Source organism: Rhinoderma darwinii, chromosome 1 (assembly GCF_050947455.1).
Source record: "Rhinoderma darwinii isolate aRhiDar2 chromosome 1, aRhiDar2.hap1, whole genome shotgun sequence".
NCBI classification, from domain to species: Eukaryota; Metazoa; Chordata; class Amphibia; order Anura; family Rhinodermatidae; genus Rhinoderma; species Rhinoderma darwinii.
Window position 1 is genome coordinate 376,560,235 of NC_134687.1, and position 26,515 is coordinate 376,586,749.

Genomic DNA, 26,515 nt, shown 5'->3' on the forward strand with positions numbered 1-26,515 from the left:
CCCAATAATTCTTAGTACACACTGCCATCTATTGTTGACACGTGTTATAGCATATAAAATAACTATTGCACGTTTGCATGTCAACCAATCTATCATTTATTTTTCAGCTGACATTATAATTAAAAAATATATATTTTGTAAAACACAGGGTGCACAAATGTATTAAACTACACTCAAAAGCCAGAATTCTTGCATAAAAGGCATTTTAGTTGTGGCTTAGGATCATAGGCCTTATTTACACGAACGTGTGCGTTTTGCGTGCGTTGCAGTTCCCTGTGTCATCCGTGTTTGGTGCGTGTCTGCGTTATTTTCGCGTGTATGCCATCCTCATGTCACGCGGTTTTGACGTTTACAAAATGAAATGAAGGAGATGGTTTTCTTTTTCCCATCATTTCTTGAGCAACTGTTGCGCGAATCACTCACAGCACACGGATGTGCGTTCGTGTGCTGCCCGTGATTTTCACGTACCCATTGACTTCAATGGGTGCGTGATGCGCTAAAAACGCTCAAGTATAGGACATTCTGTGAGTTTCACGCAGCGGACACACGCTGCGTGAAAAACACGGAATATCTGAATGGCCCCATTGACTTGCATAGGTCCGTGCGACGTGCGTGATTTTCACGGTCGTGAAATACGCTCGTTTAAATAAGGCCTTAATCCCCATTCACAATTTTTTCTAGGTACTTGACCTGTTTGCAAAGCTTCTACAAAATATTGACTTCTCATTCTATGGTAAACACGTAAAGGGTTAATGACATAATAAAATCAGGGGCTGTAAATGGCATACAACATTTTTGAAAGCACACCCTCATATTAATATTATAGATAAAACTGATGCATGAAAATAGTTATTGTATGATTTTAAGTTTTTTTTTTCTAAGTCAGTGCTATTGATCAATCATTGCATAGTTAGTAAGTTGAAAAAATGCTGTCCATTGACTTCCACCTTCCATGTTTACAAACTCAATATGATCTAGAGCAGGGGTCTCAAACTCGGCCGGGTAAGTGGGCTGCATATAGAAAAAATGGGAAGTTGACGGGCCGCATTACTTTCAAATTTGATACAATACAAAATTATTGTTAATCAATTAGTTATTTGAACTACTATAACACTATATTACTAGAATAATAATACTACATTACTATAATAATAGTGCTAGGTTTAAAATTTGAGATATTTCTCCACGTGCTTATTTCAACAATCCAGCTTTCCAGTTTAAGTGTCGCTAAATGCAGTCCGGCGGCTCAGTTAGCACACATGTCAAGATTGGGCAGCCCCTTCTTAGATAGTGCCGCAGTGCCCTCTGTGGATGCTGCCGCAGTGCCCTCTGTGGATGCTGCCGCAGTGCCCTCTGTGGATAATGCAACACACCCCTAGATAAGGCCACAGTGCCCTCTGTAGATAAGGCCACAGTGCCCTCTGTAGATAAGGCCACAGTGCCCTCTGTAGATAAGGCCACAGTGCCCTCTGTAGATAATGCAACACACCCCTAGATAATGCCAGTGTCCTCTTCAGATACTGTCACACACCCACTTGTAGATAACGCCACAGTGCCCTCTGTAGAGGCTGCCACAGTGCCCTCTGTAGAGGCTGCCACAGTGCCCTCTGTAGAGGCTGCCACAGTGCCCTCTGTAGATAAGGCCACAGTGCCCTCTGTAGAGGCTGCCACAGTGCCTTCTGTAGAGGCTGCCACAGTGCCCTCTGTAGAGGCTGCCACAGTGCCCTCTGTAGAGGCTGCCACAGTGCCCTCTGTAGAGGCTGCCACAGTGCCCTCTGTAGAGGCTGCCCCAGTGCCCTCTGTAGAGGCTGCCCCAGTGCCCTCTGTAGAGGCTGCCCCAGTGCCCTCTGTAGAGGCTGCCCCAGTGATGTCAGGGGCTTGCCCAGAGCTGGAGTCCCCGGCAGAGCGCTAGTAGGCTCTTCCTGGGACTCCAGCTGTGCTCCTGACATCACTGGGAATCCTGCTCTGGGGAAGCCCCTGACATCATTGTCGATGTATGGACAGCGATGTCAGAGGCTTCCCCAGAGTCCCGGAGCAGAGCCGATAATAGCGCTCTGCCCGGGACTCCGCTCTGGGGAAGACCCTGACACACTGTCCATATATGGGCAGCGATGTCAGGGAATTCCACAGAGTCCCGGAGCAGAGCCGACACCAGCGCTCTGCTCGGGACTCCGGCTCTGGGGAAGCCCCAGACATCGCTGTTCATATGTGGACAGCGATGTCAGGGAATTCCACAGAGTCCAGGAGCAGAGCCGACACCAGCGCTCTGCTCCGCTCTGGGCAAGACCCTGACACACTGTCCATATATGGGCAGCGATGTCAGGGAATTCCACAGAGTCCCGGAGCAGAGCCGACACCAGCGCTCTGCTCGGGACTCCGGCTCTGGGGAAGCCCCAGACATCGCTGTTCATATGTGGACAGCGATGTCAGGGAATTCCACAGAGTCCAGGAGCAGAGCCGACACCAGCGCTCTGCTCCGCTCTGGGCAAGACCCTGACACACTGTCCATATATGGGCAGCTATGTCAGGGAATTCCACAGAGTCCCGGAGTAGAGCCGACACCAGCGCTCTGCTCGGGACTCCGGCTCTGGGGAAGCCCCAGACATCGCTGTTCATATGTGGACAGCGATGTCAGGGAATTCCACAGAGTCCCGGAGCAGAGCCGACACCAGCGCTCTGCTCGGGACTCCGGCTCTGGGAAGCCCCAGACATCGCTGTTCATATGTGGACAGCGATGTCAGGGAATTCCAGAGTCTCGGAGCAGAGCCGATACTAGCGGCTCTGTGTCCCGCGGGCCGCAGATGACAGCCCCAGGGGCCGCATGCGGCCCGCGGGCCGCGTGCTTGAGACGCCTAATCTAGAGCAAAGGCAATAAAACAACCTACCGTATTTTTCGGACTAGACGCACCTGACTATAAGATGCACCCAGGTTTTAGACAACAGAAAATAGGGAAAAATTTAATATTTTACTACTTTTACAAAGCAAAAAACATTTGTTAAAAAAAATAATTTCTACTGTTTCACCACATTCTGAAAGGTAAGCTTAGATGCAGGGTCCAGCAGACAGTATTCTTATACAGTATAAGCTGGGGCCCTGTATCTAAGCCTGCCACATGCTAGGCTTAAAAGGGGCTGTCCAGACACTAAATATTGATGGCCTATCCTCAGGATAGGCCATCAATAGCTGATGGGCCGAGGTCCGACTCCCAGGACCCCCGCCAATCAGCTGTTTTGAAGGGGGTGCAGCGCTCATACGAACACTGCTTCCCCTTTATTTCCCTTGCTTGCTCACACTGTGAATCGCTCACACGTCCATGTCGGTGATTCAGTGTGAGAAACTGACCGTAATGAAGGGGAAGTAGCGCTCGTATGAGCACTGCACCCACTTCAAAACAGCTGATTGGCGGGGGTCCCGGGAGTCGGACCCCGACCTATGATCTCCAGCAGACAGTGGTATTAAACTTACCCTCCTCTTTGGCCGCAGCGGAGGTCCTGACTCCATCCAGGGTCGGGATGTTGTGCACAGCGCTGTGACGTCAGAACCGCCGCTGCGCTCCAGGAGAAGGAATGTAAGTACTGTCAGTTACTATAGTAACGGGGGCCCATGTAGTTTATTACATAGGCCCCAGTTACTATAGCAACTTCTCATTGATACGGTGGGGGGGGGCTGCGGCCCCCCTGACTTCGGGGCCCGGTCGCAATTGCGACCGCTGCACCCCCTATAGTTACGCCACTGGACTGTTGTATTAATAGCTTCCCTATTGTGTTACTTTCGGAGCTAACTCATCAGTGTCTGCCTGTGTGTCAAGCAGTATTCACAGTAGTGAAATGAAGGGGAAGCAGCTCTCGTACGAGTGCTGCGGCCCCTTCAAAACAGCTGATTGGCGGGTCCCGAGAGACACATCAGCTATTGATGGCCTATCCTGAGGATAGGCCATCAATGTTTAGGGACTGTAAAACCCCTAAGCCTACGATGTAGCAGGCTTAGGGGGCCCATGAGACAGGATCACAGATTGTGTGATCCTGTCTGCTGGGCCCTGTATCTAAGCCAATCACATGGTAGGCTTAGATACATGGCCCATGCGTAATCCCGTCTGCTGGGCCCTGTATTTAAGCCAATCACATGGTAGGCTTAGATACATGGCCCATGCGTGATCCTGTCTGCTGGGTCCTGTATCTAAGCCAATCACATGGTAGGCTTAGATACATGGCCCATGTGTGATCCTGTCTGATGGGCCCTGTATATAAGCCTACCACACTGTAGGTTTAGATACAGGGCCCCAGCACACAGTAATCTTATACTGTATAAGATTACGGTCTGCTGGACCCTGTATCTAAGCCTACGTTGTGGTAGGCTTAGATACAGGGTCCCACAGACAGTATCACACATGGGCCCTGTATCTAAGCCTAACACATGTGTTACTAATCATTTTTTGTGTGTTTTCTTACAGGTTCGGTCGTTGGACTACGGCGGATTCCAGGACTACTTCGATGACAGCTTTTTTTTTATTATCAATAAAATGGTTAATGAGGGCTGTGTGGGCTTTTTTTTATTTCAATAAAATATTTTTTCTATGTCTTTGTGTTTTTTTTTAAACTATATTACTACCGCCTTAGTAATGGCCGCCGGCTGATTGACAGCATCCATTGCTAAGGCGGGGCTTAGTGTTAGCCGGTGTAGAGGCTAACTCTAACCCCCTTTATTACCCCAGTACCCACCGCCACCAGGGGTGCTGGGAAGATCCGGGTACGATCCAGTACCTGACCATCTGTAGTGATGGTCGGTCACTGGGGTGGCCGCAGGCTGGTATTATCAGGAGGGGAAAGGCCAAAAACAGTGGCCCTTCCTACCCTGGTGATGCTAGGCTGCTGCTGCTTTATTGTATCTGGCTGGTTATGAAAAATGGGGGGGACCCCACGTCATTTAAAAAAAAATAATTGGAAAGAACGATGTGGGGTCCCCCCCAATTTTCATAACCAGCCAGATACAACACAGCAGCAGCAGGCAGCATTACAAGGGTGGGAAGGGTCACTGGTTTTGGCCTCCCCCAGCCTAATACTACCAGCCTGCGGCCACCCCGGTGCCTGCCCGTCACTACAGATGGTAGGGTACTGGTTCGTACCCAGCTCTTCCCAGTACTCCTGGTGGCGGTGGGTACCGGGGTAATAATGGGGGTTAGTGTTGGCCTTTGCACCGGCTAACATCAAGCCTCGCCTTAGTAATGGAGGTTGTCATTCAGCCAGCGGCCATTACTAAGGCGGTGATAATAAAGTTTAAAAAGATACAAGCACATAGAAAAAATATTTTATTGAAATAAAAAAACAACCCTCATTAACCATTTTATTGAGAATAAAAAAAACGCCGTCATTGAAGTCCAACAACCGAACCTGTAAAAAAAACACAAACACACAAAAATAATCAGTAACACATAAAGAAGCAAAATTATTATTCTTACCTATCCTCGGGTCCAGCGCTGGAGACGCAATGTCAGCGAGCTGAGCCCTGTATCTAATCCAATCATGTGTGATACTGTCTGCTGAGCTGTGTATCTAATCCAATCATGTGTGATACTGTCTGCTGGGCCCTGTATCTAATCGTATCTTGTGTGATACTGTCTGCTGGGCCCTATATCTAATCCGATCATGTGTGATACTTCCTTCTGAGCCACTGTATCTAATCCTATCATGTGTGGTACTGTCTGCTGAGCCACTGTATCTAATCCTATCATGTGTGATACTGTCTGCTGGGCCACTGTATCTAATCCTATCATGTGTGATACTGCCTTCTGAGCCACTGTATCTAATCCTATCATGTGTGATACTGTCTGCTGAGCTGTGTATCTAATCCAATCCATAGTTTATAGGGTCGTAGTGCTATAGATATGCTATGTTGTCTCATATACACACTTTTTTTTGGGCGGACACATATGTATTGGGGCTATTTCCCTGACATTTTAAGCCCTGAGGGTATGTTCACACGGCAGCGTCTGTTACGGCTGAAATTACGGTGCTTTTTTCAGGAAAAAACAGCACCGTAATTTCAGCCATAATGGCATGTGCAGGCGTCTTTCGCTGCGTCCATTACGGACGTAATTGGAGCTGTTTTTCTATGGAGTCCATGGAAAACGGCTCCAATTATGTCTGAAGAAGTGACAGCCACTTCTTTGACCGTCGGCACAGAACATCGTAAGACCCATTCAAATGAGTGGGCAGATGTTTGCCAACGCTTTTGAGCCGCATTTTCGGACGTAATTCAATGCTAAAACGCCCAAATTACGCCCGTAAATAGGATGTGTGAACCCAGCCTTAGTGACGCCCCCGGCTGCTAGTGCTGCATTGTTGGGTCACTTAGGAGACCCAGCGCTGCAGCTGAAAGCTGCGGACCGTCGGCCATGAGAAGTTTGCGGAGGGGGGGGGCCAGTAAGAATTTTTGCACCGGGGCCCATGAGCCTTTAGCTACGCCCCTGAGTCCCGACGCGCGTTTTGCTGTCGTCAGTCAGCTTCTTCTAGGGCTGGAGCAGAGTAGGAGGACAGTTGTGAACAGTGACAGAGCCGCAGACACTGCTACCGGCCATGCAGTCGTCCAGTCTCTTTCCCACTCTGGGGGTATTAGGGCACGGAAGGAAGAGGTGTCGGATGCCGCAGTACTCTGAGGGTAAAAGGAAGAGGCGTGTCTGAGGGTGGAAACATGTTTATCTCCTCATTGACAGAGGAACATGGACGGGATCCCTATGCAGGCAGATGTGATGCAGTTGTCCTGGTGTCACATAGGCTGCAGGCTTAAATTGGCCTGTTGTTTATTAGAATAAATGATGGAGCAGGGAGCTGACAGCTCCCTGCCCAGCCAAAGTATTCAACTGTATCTGCGTCATGAGGATCCGTGGCAAAGGTTCAAAAATTTAGTTAGCGACGCTCCTCTACCAGATACTGACTGTAATTGGAAAACAGAGCCTTAATTGATCCAATAATACATACATATATATTGAATATAGTATTGATTTACAAGCACCAAAGCTGCATGTAGCACTGGCCACCAGATGCTGCGAATAACTGTATAGACTACAACGGCTTTCATCACAACTAGGCTGGAAGCATAATATGAACAATTCACAAACATAACGGCACACATAGACAAGGCACACAGAGGCATGTTGTGGTTGACCATAGCTTTACTTAAAGTTTTCTTTTTTCTCTAATAACTATTATCACCTATCCACAAGGTAGGTTCCAGCGGTCAGACCCTCATTGATTGCTAGAATGGGGGACCCCTATCTCTTATCCCTCCTCAATAAGGACAGCAACGGTGAGGAGGAATTATATAGAGCGGTGGCATGGTGTCTCTCCATTCAAGTCTATGGAAGATATAAAAACCTCTGAGAGCACTCTGCTGTTTCTGTATCTCCCATTGAGCTGCATGTCTTTCAGAAGATACAAATATAACAGCCAGGGGCGTATCTAGGAAAGACTGGGCCCCATAGCAAACTTTTGACTGGGGCCCCCCCTCCCCTGGGTGTCACACAACCCCCCCCTTGTAGATAGTGCCTTTTTTACAGCCCCCCCTGTAGATAACGCCATACAGCCCCCCCTCTGTAGATAGCGCCATACATCCCACTGTAGATAACGCCATACAGCCCCCCCTCTGTAGATAGCGCCATACATCCCACTGTAGAGAACGCCATACAGCCCCCCTGTAGATAATGCCAAACAGCCCCCCCTGTAGATAACGCCATACAGCCCCCCTGCAGAGAACGCCATAAAGCCCCCCCCCTGTAGAGAACGCCATACAGCCCCCCTTTGGGGAACGCCATACAGCCCCCCCTGTAGAGAAAGCCATACAGCCCCCCCCTGTAGGGAACGCCATACAGCTCCCCCCCTGTAGGGAACGTCATACAGCCACCGCCCCTGTAGGGAACGCCATACAGCGTCCCCCTCCCTGTAGGGAACGCCATACAGCGTCCCCCCTCCCAAAAAAATTCGACCTACAGTGTGTCCTACAAAATACATGTATCCCCTCTCCACAGGATCTCCACAGGATAGGGGATACATGAGTGATCGCTGGCAGCGATAGGGAGAACGGGGGACTGAAAGTCCCCTGAAGTTCTCCATGACAAACCTCTGACTTCCGGCGTCTGCGCAGCTCAATAAAAATGAACACGCACAAGCACGACCGGCGCTCCATTCATTTCTACGGAGCTGCCGACAAAGACCCCGGAAGTCCGAGGTTTGTGATGGAGAACTTCAGGGGACTTTCAGTCCCCCGTTCTCCCTATCAATGCCAGCGATCACACATGTATCCCCTGTCCTGTGGATATCCTGTTTAGAGGGGATACATGTCTTTTGCTCTATTTTGCGCCTTCAGGACCAGACACCGTTTAGCCATTTTTAGCACATGTTAGTTAAATGGCTATAACTTTTTTATTTGTTTAGCTAACGACGTGATTTTTGCGACGTTTTTTTCCGTAGACAATGCAGGTTTAATTTTTTATCGTTTTTATACACATCTTTTTTGCTATTTTAGAATTTTTATTCATAAAGTTTGAAAATAATAGTAAAAAAATAAGCTTTTTTACATTTCAGCTATTTTTTTTTTGTTGGTAATAACATAGTTTTACCCTAAAATAGACCTTTTATTTGTGATCGTCATTGTCTACCGTAATTTTTTATATATTACATGTCTATATTAGGGTAATTGGGTCAGCGCTAGCGTTACAACAATGATTGGCGGGGGGGAAAGTTTTTCTTTTGGGGTGGGTATTTTATGTGTATTTATTATTTACATTTTTTTTGCACTTTACTTTATTATTTTTTTATTACTATCGTCTGTCCCCCAAAGGTCAAAGAAGACCTTTGGGGAACTTTATATATATATTTTTTCTTTCTTTTACACCATGTTTTTCCACTGTAACTGGACCCAGTTACAGAGGAAATCAGCCCTCTCATAGTGACGATTGTCACTAATAGGGCTGTGCTGGGTCTAGTAAGACCCAGCAGCAGCCTGCCACTAACGGCACCCGGCGATCATGTGACCAGTCACATGATCACCGGGAGGAATAGAGACAGCGCCGCTGCTGCATTCAGCGCTGTGTACAAGTGATCAGAGAAGACAGAAGCAATGAAAGCTGCTTCTATCCTCTCCTCAGGGTCCCCGGCAGTCACTGACAGCCGGAGACCCGACATTCAGCTGCCCGATCGCGCGGGCAGCAAGTTAAAACCCGAGCCGTAGAAAGTCTATGGTTCGGGTTTTAAGGACCCTTACCGCATGCCGTAAAAACACAGCCAGCGGTCGGGAACCAGTTAATGGCAGAGCGGGGAGATACCTCCCTACTCTGCCGTAGTGTTCAGTGGCGTCCCGCTGTAGCAGCCATAGCGGCTGCTAGCGGAGCCTCCGGCCATGGTGGGGGCCCGTGCCGGCGGGCGACACGGGCCCCCTCATGCCGCGGTCCCCGTAGCAGCCGCTACTGCTGCTACGGCGGTAGTTACGCCACTGATAACAGCAGAAGAGGGAAAACCAAAGCCAGGGAGGGACTATGAATGCCAAAGAAAGAATACAGGAAACCAATCTGCGAGTGAGCTTGCAAAAAACAGCAACTAGATCAGCGTTTTCCATTACACCCGCGTTGGTGGGGATGGACTTTTAGCAGATTCCATGTCTGGAGGCACTGATTTTTATTGTGCCATCTAGGTGAGAAATTGCCAGAACTGGGCGAACTACCAAAAATCCTAAATAGAGACTCTAAGGGTATGTTCACACTCTTAACAAAAAACGGCGGTAAAATAAGGAGCGGTTTTCAAGGTAAACCAGCCTCTGACTTTTTTTTAAACATCAAGCGCTTTTTGATGCTTTTTTTACGACCCTTTTTGGAGTTGTTTTTCTATTGACCCAATGAAAAACGGCTTCAAAAATGGCTCAAGAAGTGACATGCACTTCTTTTTTACGGGGCGTTTTTTAACGCGCCGTTTTTAAAAACGGCTACGTAAAAAACAACCCGTGGGAACGGAACACTGTTTTTCCCATTGAAATCAATGGGCAGATGTTTGGAGGCGTTCAGCCCCCGTATTTTCAGCCATTTTTCAGGTTGTTTACGGCCAGAAAAAGGACTGAAAATAAGCCGTGTGAACATACCTTAACAAATCTCTACGTGTGGCTCTGGCAAGCCCTATCAGATGGACAGGATCCGAATTTCTTCTTACTGACAGACAGTAGCGGATTAATAGTAGTCCCGCGGACCTGATGGATACAGGTTTTAGTGCTAGATACAGCTGCTCTGTATACAGGATACAAAGTGGCTGTGCCTCAAAAAGTAGTTTTTAAAAGATGTTATTCAGCCCAAAAAAACGAAAACCTTACGGAACAGAGCCAAACGGAAACCATTTGCAACGAAAACAATACTATTGAAATCAATGATAATGCAAACGGTAGCTATGGTTTCTGTTTGCCTTTCCGTTGACGGGTTCCTCCAACGAAAAGGTCTGATGGACTCAGGACGCATCAACAGAACCCGACGCTGATGTGAACACACCCTAGCAGTATCAATAATGCAGTCAATTCAGAAGGCGGTGTGCAGAGAACTGCATCGCCTATTTCTAGCGCATCCAGGAGTGTTCCAAGCCCCAAAGCTTTTGTCCCCCCTCTCACACAAAAATAAATATCTTTATACATATATATAGTTATTATATCATACCACTATACCCGATGAAATATTACCTGCATACTGTTACTTAACACAACTCACTATGATAAGACCAATATTACCAATAATAACACAATATAAGGTCCAAATAATACTGCCACATAGTGACTGAATAATACCCCCATACTGTTACTGAATAATTTCTCCACACCATAACCACATAGTGACTGAATAATACCCCCATACTGTTACTGAATAATACCGCCACTCCATAAGCACATAGTGACTGAATAATATCCCCATACAGTTACTAAAAAATTCCTCCACACCATAACCACAGTGACTGAATAATACCCCCATACTAGTACTGAATAATTCCTCTACACCATAACCACATAGTGACTGAATAATACCCCCATACTGTTACTGAATAATACCGCCACTCCATAACCACATAGTGACTGAATAATACCCCCATACTGTTACTGAAGAATACCGCCACACCATAACCACATAGTGACTGAATAATACCCCATACTGTTACTGAATAATAACACCACACCATAACTACATAGTGACTGAATAATACCCCCATACTGTTACTGAATAATACCGCCACTCCATAACCACATAGTGACTGAATAATACCCCCATACTGTTACTGAATAATTCCTCCACACCATAACCACATAGTGATTGAATAATACCCCATACTGTTACTGAATAATAACACCACACCATAACTACATAGTGACTGAATAATACCCCCATACTGTTACTGAATAATATCACCACACCATAACCACATATAATACCCCATACTATTACTGAATAATACCACCACACCATAACCCCATAGTGACTGAATAATACCCCCATACTGTTACTCAATAATATCTCCACACCATAATCACATAGTGATTTAATAATACCACCATACTGTTACTGAATAAAAACCACTATACAAAGACCAATATTACCCCCATATAGTGGAAGATGCCAGTTATACATAGGAGCTCTGCAGACCATATAAGTGATTACAGCACATTTATATCTAGTGACTCAGAGTTGATGTCTTGTCTGATTAGACTAGTTCATTTTCTCTTTTTTTCTCCATCCGGCCCAGACCACTGTGACGACTTATTCCAGCCACGACTCGTCTCTGCAGAATTTGACAAACAGATATGTTGGTTTCTCGCTTTTCCAGCACCCTCCACACCTATACACCATCCTCTAAACAAAGTCGTAATCGACAGTGCCCCAGATGGTAATAATAATTCCTTAGTGCTCGACACAATAAAAGTGCCCCATCAGTAATAATGCCCCCTTGGTACCTCCTGCAGATAGTGCCACACACAGCCCCTGTAGATAGCGCCACACACAGCCCCCTGCAGATAGTGCCACACAGCCCCCCTGCAGATAGTGCCACAGTCCTCCCCCTTGTATATAGTGCCACACAGCCCTCCCCAGTAGTTAGTGCCACACAGCCCCTCTTGTATATAGTGCCACACAGCCCCTCTTGTATATAGTGCCACACAGCACCCCTTTGAATATAGTGCCACACAGCCCCCACTTAGTAGATAGCGCCACACACAGACCCCTGTAGATAGTGCCACACAGCCCTCCTCTCTTGTAAATAGTGCCACACAGCCCCCCTAGTAGATTGTGCCACATAGCCCCCCTTAGTAGAGTGCCACACAGCCCCCCCTTGAATATAGTGCCACACAGCTCCCCCTTATGTTTAGTGCCACACAGCCACCCCTTGTATAATGTTCCACACAGCCCCCCTTGTATAAAGTGCCGCACAGTCCCCCCTTGTATATATTGCCACAAAGCCCCCCTTGTATATAGTGCCACACAGCCCTCCCTCCCTTGTATATAGTGCCACACAGCCCTCCCTCCCTTGTATATAGTACCACACAGCCCTCCCTCCCTTGTATATAGTGCTACTCAGCGCTCCCCCTTGTATATATAGCTACACAGCACTCTGCCCCTTGTATATAGTGTTAAACAGTGCTCCCCATTGCATATAGTGCTACAGAGCGCTTACCCCACTTGTATTTAGTGCTACACAGCACTCCTCCTATATATAGTGCTACCCCACGCTCCCCCCACTTGTATGTAGCGCTACACAGTGCTCCCCATTGTATATAGTGCCACACAACGCTTCCCCCCATTTATATAGTGCCACACAGCGCTCCACCCCTTGTATGTAATGCTACACAGCGCTCCAGTCCCTGTATATTGGCACACAGCCCCCCCCCCAAAAAAAATTGTACTTACCTTGCCCTGTTCCCGCGACAGACGTAGCGCTGGACAGATTTCCAGTCGGGACGCATGCGCAGACCAGCGTGATGTAGTGACGTCATCACGCGGGGCTGCGTAGGGAGCCTTCCCAGCGCCTTATATGCTGCATGCCCAGCGTGGCCTGCAGCCTATAGTATTCATTTGTATCTGCATACTGTGAACGCAGAGACAAGTGAATGTGGCTGCCGCTAGCACCGGGGCCCCTTCCGGTGCTAGCGATGCCACCGGGAATAAGGGGGCCTGTGCGGTTATTTGTGGTTCGGACAGCCATGGGCCCCCTGGGAGCCCTGGGCCCCAGGTTGCCGCCCAAACTGCCCTAATGATGATCCGCCACTGCTGACAGATAAGAAAAATAAAAGTCATGCAGAGCTGCGAGATGCTGTCTCTGAGGAAAAGATGTTGAAAATCCATCTGCAAAACCCTGAGAAATGATACCTGCCAGGCAGAAGAGTGCAGGCAGTGGGAACAGGAAGGACAGTGGCAGAGATACTAAACTAGTCCACCCCTGTTACTTACTTATCTTAAATCATTGCCTTTATAGAAAATTATTCAATCTCAGACAAAACAGACTGCATTTCTTTAAGATGTTTTGGAATCACATTAACCACACATTACCACCACATTAACTGTGGTTAATATTATGGAGGACAGCTCTGCTCTTTTCTGGTCTTAAACATGGGTCTCTTCTTAAGGGAAAAGGTTCCCTCTTATGTAGATAAATAAATACTTCAATATTCTCTACACTAATCTCTTCAAACCTAAATCTGGCCGTACACTAGAGATTTTGGATGGCTAAAAAGTAGATCAGTTTCTGCTGAATGTGAAGTGAATGAGAAGAAGATTATAATGTAAAATATAATAGTATTACACGAGTTGACTTTACAGGACGATTTTTTTTCAAAAGCAAGTGTCTAAAATCATCAGATACTGCAGGGGAAATGCAGCATCAGATGGCACCCATTCAAATGGTGTAGTCGAGTTCACCAGAAAAGGAGTCGCACTTTGCAGATTATGGGTAGGGGTTGACTAGGTAAGACTTTGCCGATAAAGAATGGGGATATAAATACCTATTACTGCTTTTACCCTTTGAAATGAACACAGGGTGTAGTACGTGTCCTCTTAATAATGCTTGGGGCTACTGCTAGTACAGGAGAGATTGGAACACCAAATTTTATCCTACTGCTTTCAAGCAATTTATGTTTGTACAGAAATTTTAGCCACTAACATGATAAACAGGATTAAGAGATGAGCAAATCTGAGAAAATTCACTTGACACGCAATTTGTTGATTGACAAATTTTAGATTACGGAGGCATATTTCCTCATATAGGACAAGAGAGGCAGAAATACTGTTTTATCTATTTATTTTGATAGCTGTAGCATGCTTCCTCTCGTGGACCACTGGGTGGAGCTCTTGATATGCGAAACAGCACAGGAATAGCAAATTACGTGCATGAATGGTGAATAACACATCATTGTGTCCTGGAGTAAACCCCCTGTTTTCTTTAGTGAAAGTGAAACAGTGATACATGGAAGAGAAGAATAAAAACACAAATATCAAAATGTGGCGTTTAACATATTTGAAAATGTTTAAACGTACAAACTCTAACTAGTAGATTCACAATGGTTTCATTTCTAGTTCTATTTTTTTCCTCTAAAAACGGAGTTGTATTTTGCATGGCTGATATAACAGTAATCCGATCATCTGCAATTGCCACAGTACCAGACGGGCTCCTAAAAATAGAAGCTGCATGGTAATCTGTCTGGATTAGTGAATTCAATGAGTTCTCGGCAACAAATCAAAGAAACATTTTCAGAACATTTTTAAATAACATTAGTCATACATTATAATTGTGTGTTTGTATGTAGAATTATTTTGAATATAATCTCCTATATTTATTTATCCGGCCTAGAAAAGACTTAAATTAACGTGCAAATACATTTCTTTTACAGAAATTATGGTATTTGTTGAACTCATTGTTTTTTCACAGCCATCATGTCCCTTTAATGAGGCACAAAGAATGCAAATGAAAAAAATATTGAAACGGTGAGTTGCGAAGTCCCATCTTAGAAACTATACATAGACTGTCACTCCTGTCTTTGCAAGGAAAACTTGTTATTCCTATACAATTTATCTCTATTACAAATATAGTAGGGCAGATTTACTATTTAAAACGCGCCAGAATTCTGGATCAAATTGAGTCACATTTATTAACTGTTTTAGACACTTTTTTTCTTTACATGCTCAACTTAGTGGGAAAGGGGGAATGGTCTATTGGCAAGGGGCATGGCTTTAGATGCAACATTGTGCGCCAAAATTTTGGCACAAAAAACTGGTGGAAACTAAGACAATTAATAGGGTGTACAGGAAAGAAAAGTGTCTAGCTTGTCTAGCTAGATGCGCCAAACTTATCATACAGCATGCACCACTTTGATAAATGTGGTGCATGTTCTGACGGCCGTATCTAAGTTTACCCAATCTAAAACTTAGAAAGTATTAGTAAATCTGACCTATTGTGTTTTTGAGCATAATTAACCATTGTTTCTCTATGTGTAGAGAAGTATTATAGCACACTTCCTGTGAAAAATAAAACCATCACAGTGCTCTGAGATTCTCATGTGCAGTACCTTTGTGAAGTCTTTCCTTTCAAAGCTCAGCTGTTTGTGCTGCATAACTCTACTTCCTAAGAAAGTTGTAAGAATTGTCTGCCATGCTACAGACACAGTGGAGGTGCAGTCCGGTACCAGTCACTCTGTCTGCAAGCCTGTAATCTCACATTACACAAGCCACTCTTCCCTTCTCATAGAGCAGTATCGGTCTGAAACAACGCCGATGCAGCTTTGATTAATGGACTTTATGAGCAAGCATGTTCCATCAACAGACAAATAGGCAGTAATTCCCTGTTTGGGTAAGATATTCACTTATTTTAGCTATTTTCTATCTATCTATCTATCTATCTATCTATCTATCTATCTATCTATCTATCTATCTATCTATCTATCTATCTATCTATCTATCTATCTATCTATCTATCTATCTATCTATCTATCTATCTATCTATCTATCTATCTATCTATCTATCTAAGGCTGAACAAAATGAAGTCTCCGTCTACTCTCCCCTATAATGATGAATGGAATGTGCAGCCTGCAAGGGAATAAAGCTAATAAACAGCATAGATCACTCATGTTTTTAGAATTATTTTTCATTTCCAAATCATATAACTGAAAAATAGACGTTTAATAGACACTGTTCTACAACAGATTTGTTTCAATTGCAGTATTACAGTTTGACTATATGTTCATTGAGGACATTTTAAAATATTTATATGGCAACAAAATGAATCTTGAATTTCTTTCAAATGCGATTTTACCTGCTAATTCTCTTTACTTTTGCAGAAGTATTTTACCAACTAAAAATTTTAAGATATTAAATGAGTTACTCTTTATGTAGAGCAAGGAGGAGGTGTCGCAGAAGCAGATTCCCTCTGCTAGCTGATTTTAAATTAGCAGTGGGTCCCCTTACATACTGGGCCCTTGTGCCGCAACACAGGCTGCACATATTGTTTGTCCGCCTCTGAGCTGCAGGGGGAAGCAGTCGCTTTAGCAGAAAAAAAAGAGACGGCATGCCCATCAGTCCACAGCTTCCTTAGAATGAGCCGGCTGACTCAAAATTCAGACTTCAGGGCATTTCTCCCTACCCCTGCACCACATATGAAGAGAGTAGACTTGTCTGGTATAAATTGCAGCATAGATAGCTGCTCACCCCAGCCAACCAGGAAATGACAGGCATCCTTGATAAGCTGTCAATTTCAAAATGTTTCATTCTACATCAATTAGATACTAAGAGTCTATCTTCTGACTCTGCCTTCCTATCCTAGCAATATCCCAGATCTGCTCGTCAGGCTGGAGAGGGTAGATATTAATGATCAAAATAACTTGTCGAGTATTGATATAGGAGTCCTCCAGACTTCAACAACCCAGGACCTGGGAAACAGGTCAGTTAGATTTTTAGAGTCTAAGGGTAACCAGCTAAAAGAACACAAGGAATTTGTCTTGCAATATCTGGAATACTCACTAACTAAAAAGTACTATCTTGTTTATGTCAAGTTTTTCCACAAGCTTAGGGGAACAGCTATGGGCAAATGTATGTATGCTAATCTGTACGTGGACTGGTTGGAGGACCGCATAGTATTTAGAAAGGTAAATAAACAATAGCTATCACCGATATTCATCCGGCTGATTCATAGAGGATATTTTCATATTGTGGCATGGTACTGCAATGGAGTTCAATCAGTACATCCATGAAATTAATATCAATTAAATTTAACTCAGATTCACATGCATCTAATGCCACCAAACTTGCCTTTTTGGATGTGTTAATCAATGGGTCACTAGGCACTTACATCTATCAAAAACCCTCTCCATCCAACAGTCTCTTAAGGTGGGAGAATTATCATACAGATCGTCTTAAAAGAGGTATACCGAAGGGACAATAGGGACCTCAGGAGAAACTGCTCCTCTATGAGATTTTATTATGTGAACGTTTCAAAGATAGGAATTCATCTAATTACATTATGAAAAAGGCACTTCATGCAGCCATTTATTGCAAAAGACTTATTAACTCTCCAAAGAAAGCACGTAAAAACAGCAAAAATGACATTTGTGTAAGGGTTAAATTACGAACTGCAACATGTAGCTGCCTCTCGCGCTCTTAGGGTTTGTTCACACATGGTATCTTCACCATGTTTTTCTGGTGTTCATTGGTAAAAATTACAGGAATATATATATATATTTTTTTTTTACGTGAGGACCAAGATGTGGATGTGCTTGGTGATAGACCTCCGGATCACATTTAGAAAGGAATGATCTTTCTAAAAGGGAACAAGGGTAAAAAGTAACTTCATACAATACAGAGAATCTGTAAACTTTTTGCCACCGAAAACCACAGGTACATATTGATGTGGTAACAGTATTGCATGGAAAACCATGCCGATGACTAAAACCTTTCAGAGCAATACTACTGGTAAGACCTATATGATAACAGACTTCGTGCATTGCAAGACCAAAAGTGTGATTTACTTGGCGATATGTGGGTGACCATTACCATACATAGGTATAACAACTAGTGAATTCAGGAGATCTATCGGGGACCATTTAGAGGGGACATCAGAAATGAACATGACACCCCAGTAGCATGACACGTACAAATACAGCAACAACCTAGTTTCACTTGTTTTATCTAGAGTATACAACACAATTATATCTCCATGACTTATTCAGGAGCCGTTTTAGATCAACTTGATGGTAGCTATGGTCAGGGTACAAACTGGCGATTATTGTTGTACATTGTTAATTAATATACATTATTGTACTAGCAGTGCCATGTGTACATCGCCTTTTTGTAGGCATATCCATACATGTATAACAAATACAATTGTGTTGCTACCTTAATATTACATGCACAGCTGCATGATATAGAATCTGACCACTTTGCCGACTTGATAATGAACATTATTTTTGTACAATAACTGAGCGGTGCTATATTAGCCACCAATCTGAGCGATAGAGTTTCGCGCATGCCACCTCTGAATTAGCCGGGGATGCTTTGATAGGTCTTCATGACAATTGATTGAGGAGAAAGGTACTGGGTCATCATATGATTAAGGAGGCCAGCAGTCATAACAACGTGAGCCAAGAGCCGTTGCATTTTGATTTTTTAGCTCTGCCAACATGCTAGAAAGCATCAATATACCTTGCTCTGTGGCTTCTGGTTCTATGTATGACGCCCCAAAACTCTGCCTTTAAGCAGGCGATCAGGTCTTCAGCCATGTTAAATTTATTTCTCTTTGCTAGCTGGGGAAACACTGAATGGTATCTCAGTCATCCTCTAGAGGCAGGGGAGGTTAGTGAATGGCCAATGAAGCCAGGAGGACGGGTGGTTACTCTTACTGTTAAATTTCAAAACGAAATCAGCAGCATCAATGTAGCAATACCGTATAGAATGTGGGTGTAAAGCAGTCACATCCTGGTTCACAGACGGCCCCTGATACAATAGAGAAGAGGACCGCAGCCCTCTAATTTCAAATATGTGGTGTTTATTCACACAGACATGTGCATTGTTTCAACCTTCATAAAGTCTTTATCAAGCATTCACTTAATACAAGTGTCAGTCTTTTATACCATCACATATGCAAATAGATAATTATCCAATTAAGTAGAAAACGTACACCGTGTTCAAAATTATTATGCACATTGGATTTAAGTGTCATAAACATTTAATTATTAGTTTTTCAACTAAACTCATGGATGATATTGTGTCTTAGGGCTCTTTGGATCATTGTAATCAATCTCAGACACCTGTGATAATTAGTTTGCCAGGGGTGCCCAATCAAAGGAAAACTACTTAAGAAGGACGTTCCACATTATTAAGCAGGACACAGGTTTCCAGCAATATGGGAAAGAAAAAGGATCTCTCTGCTGCCGAAAAGCGTGAAATAGTGCAATACCTTGGACAATGTATTAAAACATTGGATATTTCAAGAAAACTTAAGAGTGATCATCGTACTGTGAAAAGATTTGTGGCTGATTCAGAGCACAGACGGGTTCGTTCAGATAAAGGCATAATGAGGAAGGTTTCTGCCAGACAAATTAATAGGATTAGGAGAGCAGCTGCTAAAATGCCATTGCAAAGCAGCAAACAGGTATTTGAAGCCGCTGGTGCCTCTGGAGTCCCACGAACCTCAAGGTGTAGGATCCTCCAGAGGTTTGCAAGTGTGCTTAAAGCTATTATTCGGCCACCCCTAAACAATGCTCACAAGCAGAAACGGTTGCAGTGGGCTCAGAAATACATGAAGACTAATTTTCAAACCGTGTTGTTTACTGATGAGTGCCGTGCAACCCTGGATGGTTCAGATGGATGGAGTAGTGGATGATTGGTGAATGGCCACCATGTCCCAACAAAGCTGCAACGTCAGCAAGGAGGTGGCGGAGTCATGTTTTGGGCTAGAATCATGGGGAGAGAGCTGGTAGGCCCCTTTAGGGTCCCTGAAAATGACCTCTGCAAAGTACGTAGAGCTTATGACTGACCACTTTCTTTCATGGTACAAAAAGAAGAACCGTGCCTTCCGTAGCAAAATTATCTTCATGCATGACAAAGACCATCTCATGCTGCAAAAAAATACCTCTGTGTAATTGGCTGCTATGGGCATAAAAGGGGAGAAACTCATGGTGTGGCCCCCATGTTCCCCTGACCTCAACCCTATTGAGAACCTTTGGAGCATCCTCAAGCAAAATATCTATGAGGGTGGGAGGCAGTTCACATCAAAACAGCAGCTCTGGGAGGCTATTCTGACATCCTGCAAAGATATTCAAGCAGAAACTGTCCAAATACTCACAAATTCAATGGATGCAAAAATTGTGAAGGTGATATCAAAGAAGGGGTCCTATGCTAACATGTAACTTGGCCTGCTATATTTTCTTTGATTGAAAGAGCTTTTGATTTCTGTAAATATGACCTTCTGATGCTGCAAATTCAACAAATTACCATTTTAGTTCTCTTTACAACCTTTAAAATGTTTTGATCTCTGTTGTGCATAATAATTTGAAACAGTGCATTTTGAGTTTTTTACTTCTAAAAAAATCTGTTATCATTAGGAGATTTGTTCAATAAAATTTGCATTATACTCCAACAGTTGATGGCTTGAAGATTATACCGACTGTCATTTGCATCGCCTATTTAGGAAATTCAGCGAAAAATAACATTTGCATAATACTTTGGAACGCGGTGTATACTGCACAATAGTGTTACAAATATGAACAGATTATGTATATCAACCACCTTCATAATGTAACGTCTATGGCCACGGCCCGTCGTTCTGATTTACCCCTCGACGGCCGTGGCCATGGACACCTGACTTGTGTGCAGAGTCATCCTCCTGTGAGGCACCAGCACTCACTTCCGGATACTGAGACTGTCTCCAGAGGGAGCACGCGCCCGCGCATGCATGGTCTTAAAGGGCCAGTGCGCGCATATTTCAGGAAGTCTGCAATCTAGCCCAGGGTGCTCTGGGCTATAAAAGGGGCTCTGCCCACTTGTTCCTTGCCAGAGCATTGTTTGTTTCCGAAGTTTGTCGTGCTAATGGTCTCCTAGTGTCTTCCTGTTTCCCAGTGTACCCTGTTCCTGTATCCTGTTTCCGTGCCATCCTGTTCTAGTGCCGTGCTGAGCTGTACCATCTTGGCGGTATGGCAGCTGGCCAACAGGCTGCAGGTCAAAGTCTATAGTTCATATAGGGTACCTGTGGCAGCTCGGACAGTAGCGAGGCAGGCTAGGCAGGAACTTGGCAGCAGGTGGACGTCAGGTGTGGAGAGACAGGTCAGGCGTGGAATATAGCACAGCACGGCTACAGCAAGCACGACACTAGATTCAGGAACAGGAAACAGGAACAGGAAACCACTGGGAGCAGGAAACACTAGGGGGCCATTTGCAAGACAGACTAGGGATACAACCAGTGGCGGATTAAGAAGACCATGGGCCCTGGGCTGTTACCCAAACTTGGGCCCCCCTTCTCCACCACCACCCTGCCGCGCCGTAACTATTGCTAACACTACCTAAACACTAGTACACAAAGTAGGCACATTATGCACAAAGTACACACAGTACGCACATTATGCACAAAGTACGCACATTATGCACAAAGTACGCACATTATGCACAAAGTACACACAGTACACAAAGTAGGCACATTATGCACAAAGTACGCACATTATGCACATTATGCACAAAGTACGCACAGTACACAAAGTACCACATTATGCACAAAGTACACAAAGTAGGCACATTATGCACAAAGTACGCACAGTACACAAAGTACCACATTATGCACAAAGTACGCAAATTATGCACAAAGTACGCACATTATGCACAAAGTACGCACATTATGCACATTATGCACAAAGTACGCACATTATGCACAAAGTACACAAAGTAGGCACATTATGCACAAAGTACGCACATTATGCACAAAGTACACAAAGTACCACATTATGCACAAAGTACACAAAGTAGGCACATTATGCACAAAGTACGCACATTATGCACAAAGTACACAAAGTACCACATTATGCACAAAGTACACAAAGTAGGCACATTATGCACAAAGTACGCACAGTACACAAAGTACCATATTATGCACAAAGTACGCACATTATGCACAAAGTACGCACAAAGTACGCACATTATGCACAAAGTACGCACAGTACAAAGTACGCACATTATGCACAAAGTACGCACAGTACACAAAGTACACACATTATGCACAAAGTACACAAAGTAGGCACATTATACACAAAGTATGCATAGTACACAAAGTACACACGAGTATGCACATTATACACTAAGTAGGCACATTATACACGAGTATGCACATTATACACAAAGTACACCTTGTAAACACATGAATATGGACATTAAACATACATGAATATGGACATTAAACATACATGAATATGGACATTAAACACACATGAATATGGATATTAAACACACATGCACTTACCTTTTATGTCTTCACTGCAGCTCTTCTCCTGCTCACAGCACAGAGCCCGCCGACAGTCTCCCCTCCCCCATGTCCCGACAGCTAGCAGCAGAGATGTTTAGAGCAGGGAAGGGGGGCTGGAGGGGGAGCTTCTAAAGCAGCACAGACCACGGCTGCTAAGTAGAAGCAAAGCTCCCCTCGCCTGACAGGTGCGGTCCTGGCACCGGGGCTCCCTCCGGTGCTAGCGACGCCACTGGGCATGAGGGGGTTCGGGCGGTCATAGGCTCCTTGGGCCCCCTGGCAGTCTTGGGCCCCGGGCGACCGCCCGAAACGCCCTAATGATAATCCGCCACTGGATACAACAACAAAGCTCAGGCATAGAACTAGGGGGCTGGACCCCTCTTATAGTCCAGAGTACTCACAGGTCAAAGGTCAGAAACGAGGTCCGGTGCGCGCGCTGCCCGTTTAAGAGCGGGCACGAGCGTGTGCGAGCACCCTACGAGGTTCCGGCATTGGTCAGTATACGCGAGCGCTGGCTTCTCCTGAGGAGGAGGCTGGGGCCAGCGCTTGTCGACTCGTGGCTGCGGCTGTCAGGGGAGGAACGGAGCTGACAGCCCGCAGCCACGGACATGACACATGCCCAGTCCTTTCAGCCTCCTCAATATTCAGGCAACAGAGTAGCCGTATCTGAAACAACTACCTATGTTTCTACATGTGACTAGGGCAGCATAAAGTACATCACAAGATGAACTGGGGTGCACTTAAAGGTGATAAACGTCTAATCACTGGAGGCCCGACCACTGGGACCCCTAGCGATCACTAGAACGTGGGTTCCCGAGTCCCCTGTGTGGATGGAGCCATAGTACGCATGCATGACCACCGCTCCATTCACTTCTATGTGCCTGACGGAGATAGCCAAGTGCTGTACTCCTTTAATGCTAATATAATGGGAGCCGTTCCTTGGGTAAAGTAAATAGGGGAAATGGGATCAATTCTAAAGTAGATAAATAATTAAAATGACAATAATAATATTGGTTGATCAATTGGCACCATAAATGAAGTTATAAAATAGCAATTCAAAATGTTTCAATGACTAGTGAATAACATTGATTATCTCGTTACAATGGCACATGGTGGGACATTTATGGCAGCAAGTAAATAGTTGATTTAAGTTTTGCAAGCCCTTACACTTGCTAGTGGCTCCTTTTTCCAAACTAACTACCGCTGGGCATTATTTTACAAGGATATCGGCACCGGGGGTGCGGGGAGTGCAGCAGCGGCGGGTTCCTTTTTTTATATTTGTGGCCGGGCACCTGACAGGAGTACGAGCCATACTGCCCTGATGGCAGCCCTGGGTGTGCACCAGGAAGAGATAGAAAAATCTATGGACCACATCATGTTCCCATTGCGGTTCAAAACATAGTGTCATTTTGGGATGTTTTAATTCGACAGGGCCAAGGACCCCAACTTGTGGAAGGTCTTAGATCTCATGAACTGGAATAGAAGAGATTAAATCACCAAAAACCAGCTGAACACCTAGTTGACAGGCCTGAACACCTAGTTGTCAGACTGCTACTCAAATGCAATATCTCTGCATTTCTCTCAGTCACACCTGAGTGGGTTCAGATACAGTATTACAGTAAAAGGTGCCTCATCCAGCTTCACCATTCTTCTTGACATGACACAATTATTTAACTCTCTCTGACCATGTCACAGATGAAAAAAACATTGGAATTCTGCATGTACAGAGAGCCCAAAATACTATACTTTTTTTTTTTGTCACTGCAGTGTGAACTGCCTACATAACAGATGGAAAAAAATTGTAACACTACAGGTACAGAACACCAAAATGACACTTAGGACGTATGTATTTACTTGTACGCAAAAACATTCTACAGCATGTTGATAAGATTTGTTACAAATCTCATCCACTTTTCTACTATATTCCACTGCGGATTCTGCAGTATATCCATTCTGTGTGGACTTTAAGCCTTAGAGAACAAAGGACAATTCTGAAACAAGGAAAGTATAAGAAGAAAGGATATAATGCAGGGCCGTATGAAAGTACATATAGAATCAAGGATCCCACATGAAGTACACTGAGTGTTTATCTAAATGAATATTGGGTAATTTGATGGTCATAAATCATGTTAATTTCAGTTTAACAAGTGTATAATAGTGTATATGTAATAGTGTATAATTTACTGCTTCTAGCAGTAAACTTTACAGTTTCCAAGCTTATTTAAGGGGGTGCTAATGAACTACACTCCAACAGTGCTTACATAGGGAGGCCTTTGTAGATTGAACATGAGTAAAGACCTTATCGCTAGTTTATGCCAATCTTCCAGACAGTGGTATTAAGCAACATCATCTTCGTAGTTATTCTTAAAGGGGAGTTTGGTTTAAATCAGATGAAAATACAAAAATAAAATACTACCTATTTTTGACTCTCCAAATGTTTTGGTGTAAATTACATATTGATTTAAAATATTCATCTAGTGACTTCTATCTACTAAAGGTGGTTTTACACCGGCAGATATTCTCCCATGTTTATCACCTAAAACCATCGCCGATCGACAATACAGCTGTTAATCGGCGCTCACTTGCTCCATTAAAATAAAGCAATGATCTAACAGTATTGGGATGTACGATCGTTGCTACAATCGCTCGTCCCCATACATTTGCATATTGTCGGGAGCATATCTCCGTTTACACAGGGAGATGTGGTGACGACTAGCGACCATTTTCTTTGGCCGCATCAAAGATGCAATCAGCCACTGAACGAGCGTTTGCTCGTTCATTGACTGGTCTATGCCCTGTTTATACAGGGCAATGGTTGGGAGCAAGTGTTCATATGAACGCTCGTTCACCAGATCATTGCCCAGTGTTAAACTACCTAAATCTACTATAACTTAATGTGTGGTACTAACATAACTCCAAGACAGCACGCATGCTGTCTTAGGGTTATGGCCGAATCAGATGTGTGCTTTACACCCTATATTCAATCGCTTTCATGTTCATGTCACCTGCACCTCAAAAACATCTAAAAAATGAGTCTCTACCTCACTATGCTAAAACTCACATTTCTTCCCCGATTCCTCCTCCTCTTCATTATAGCAAATCATTACTGATCGGTCTTCTGCTCCACAAACTCTGTATTCTAGCTGGACCATAGCACAAATCAAGCATTTTTACCTCTTGTGTCACCCCTATTTCCTTTTAGATTATAAGCTCTTGTGAGAAGATATACTCACTCTTGTTTGAATTTTTTATTAGTATTTATTTTTAGATTTTGGACTTCATTTCTTCATGTACCCTCAGAATTGTAAAGTGCTAACAAAAATGCTGGCGCAAAAATAAAGATTATTAATATAGTTCATATATAAAATCCCCTTCTTTATACTTGTGTCCTATAATTTAGTGCCTTTTTCTTTCAGTCAGTGGAAATTGAGATCCTTATCACTCAAGAGCAAGTTCAAGATTCTGGGTAAAAGAGTGAGTCGAATATAACCATATTATTGCCTCGATAGATCTAAGACGTGATGATGATGTCCATATGATTGCCAATCTCTTTTTATTTTAAAAGATGACTTTATTGGAAAAGAACTTACATCCTACAGAGTCAATTTGCAGTCGTCTCGGTTCTTGTTTTTTTTGCTTACATCTTTAGGTTATATTGCTGCTATTGAGTCTAAATAAACATTAAAAATATTTTTTAAGATTATGTAGCCTTAGACCTCCATGATTTCTAGATATTTACATAGTTTTTCATGTCTATTTAATAAGCTTTTCCTGAATTACCTACTCTTTTATACGGACAACATGTATGGGTTTTTTTAAAACTGGAGTTAAAAAAAAGAAAAAAGAAAAAGTGCATTGTTTAAATGTAAGAGTCCGGAGTATAGAAGTATAAATTCCAAAGCTATGTTTATTTCTCTTTGCTCAATTATACCAATCGCGAATTGTTCATCGTAATAGCACCCTGTAATGCCTTCAGTCTAAAGCAGTACATAAAATGGTTAATGATTGCCTTACTATACATTA

The 26,515-nt window shown here is 44.0% G+C and overlaps 1 long non-coding RNA gene across 2 annotated transcripts in view; it reads right to left on the reverse strand.

Moving 5' to 3' along the window:
• Positions 1-14,370: 14,370 nt before the first annotated feature.
• LOC142742432 (uncharacterized) overlaps positions 14,371-26,515 on the reverse strand; it is a 65,905-nt gene continuing 53,760 nt past the window's right edge. For both annotated transcript variants that reach the window (XR_012881379.1, XR_012881380.1), the window contains one exon: positions 14,371-14,440. This is a non-coding gene — a long non-coding RNA (uncharacterized LOC142742432). The remainder of the gene's footprint in view (positions 14,441-26,515) is intronic.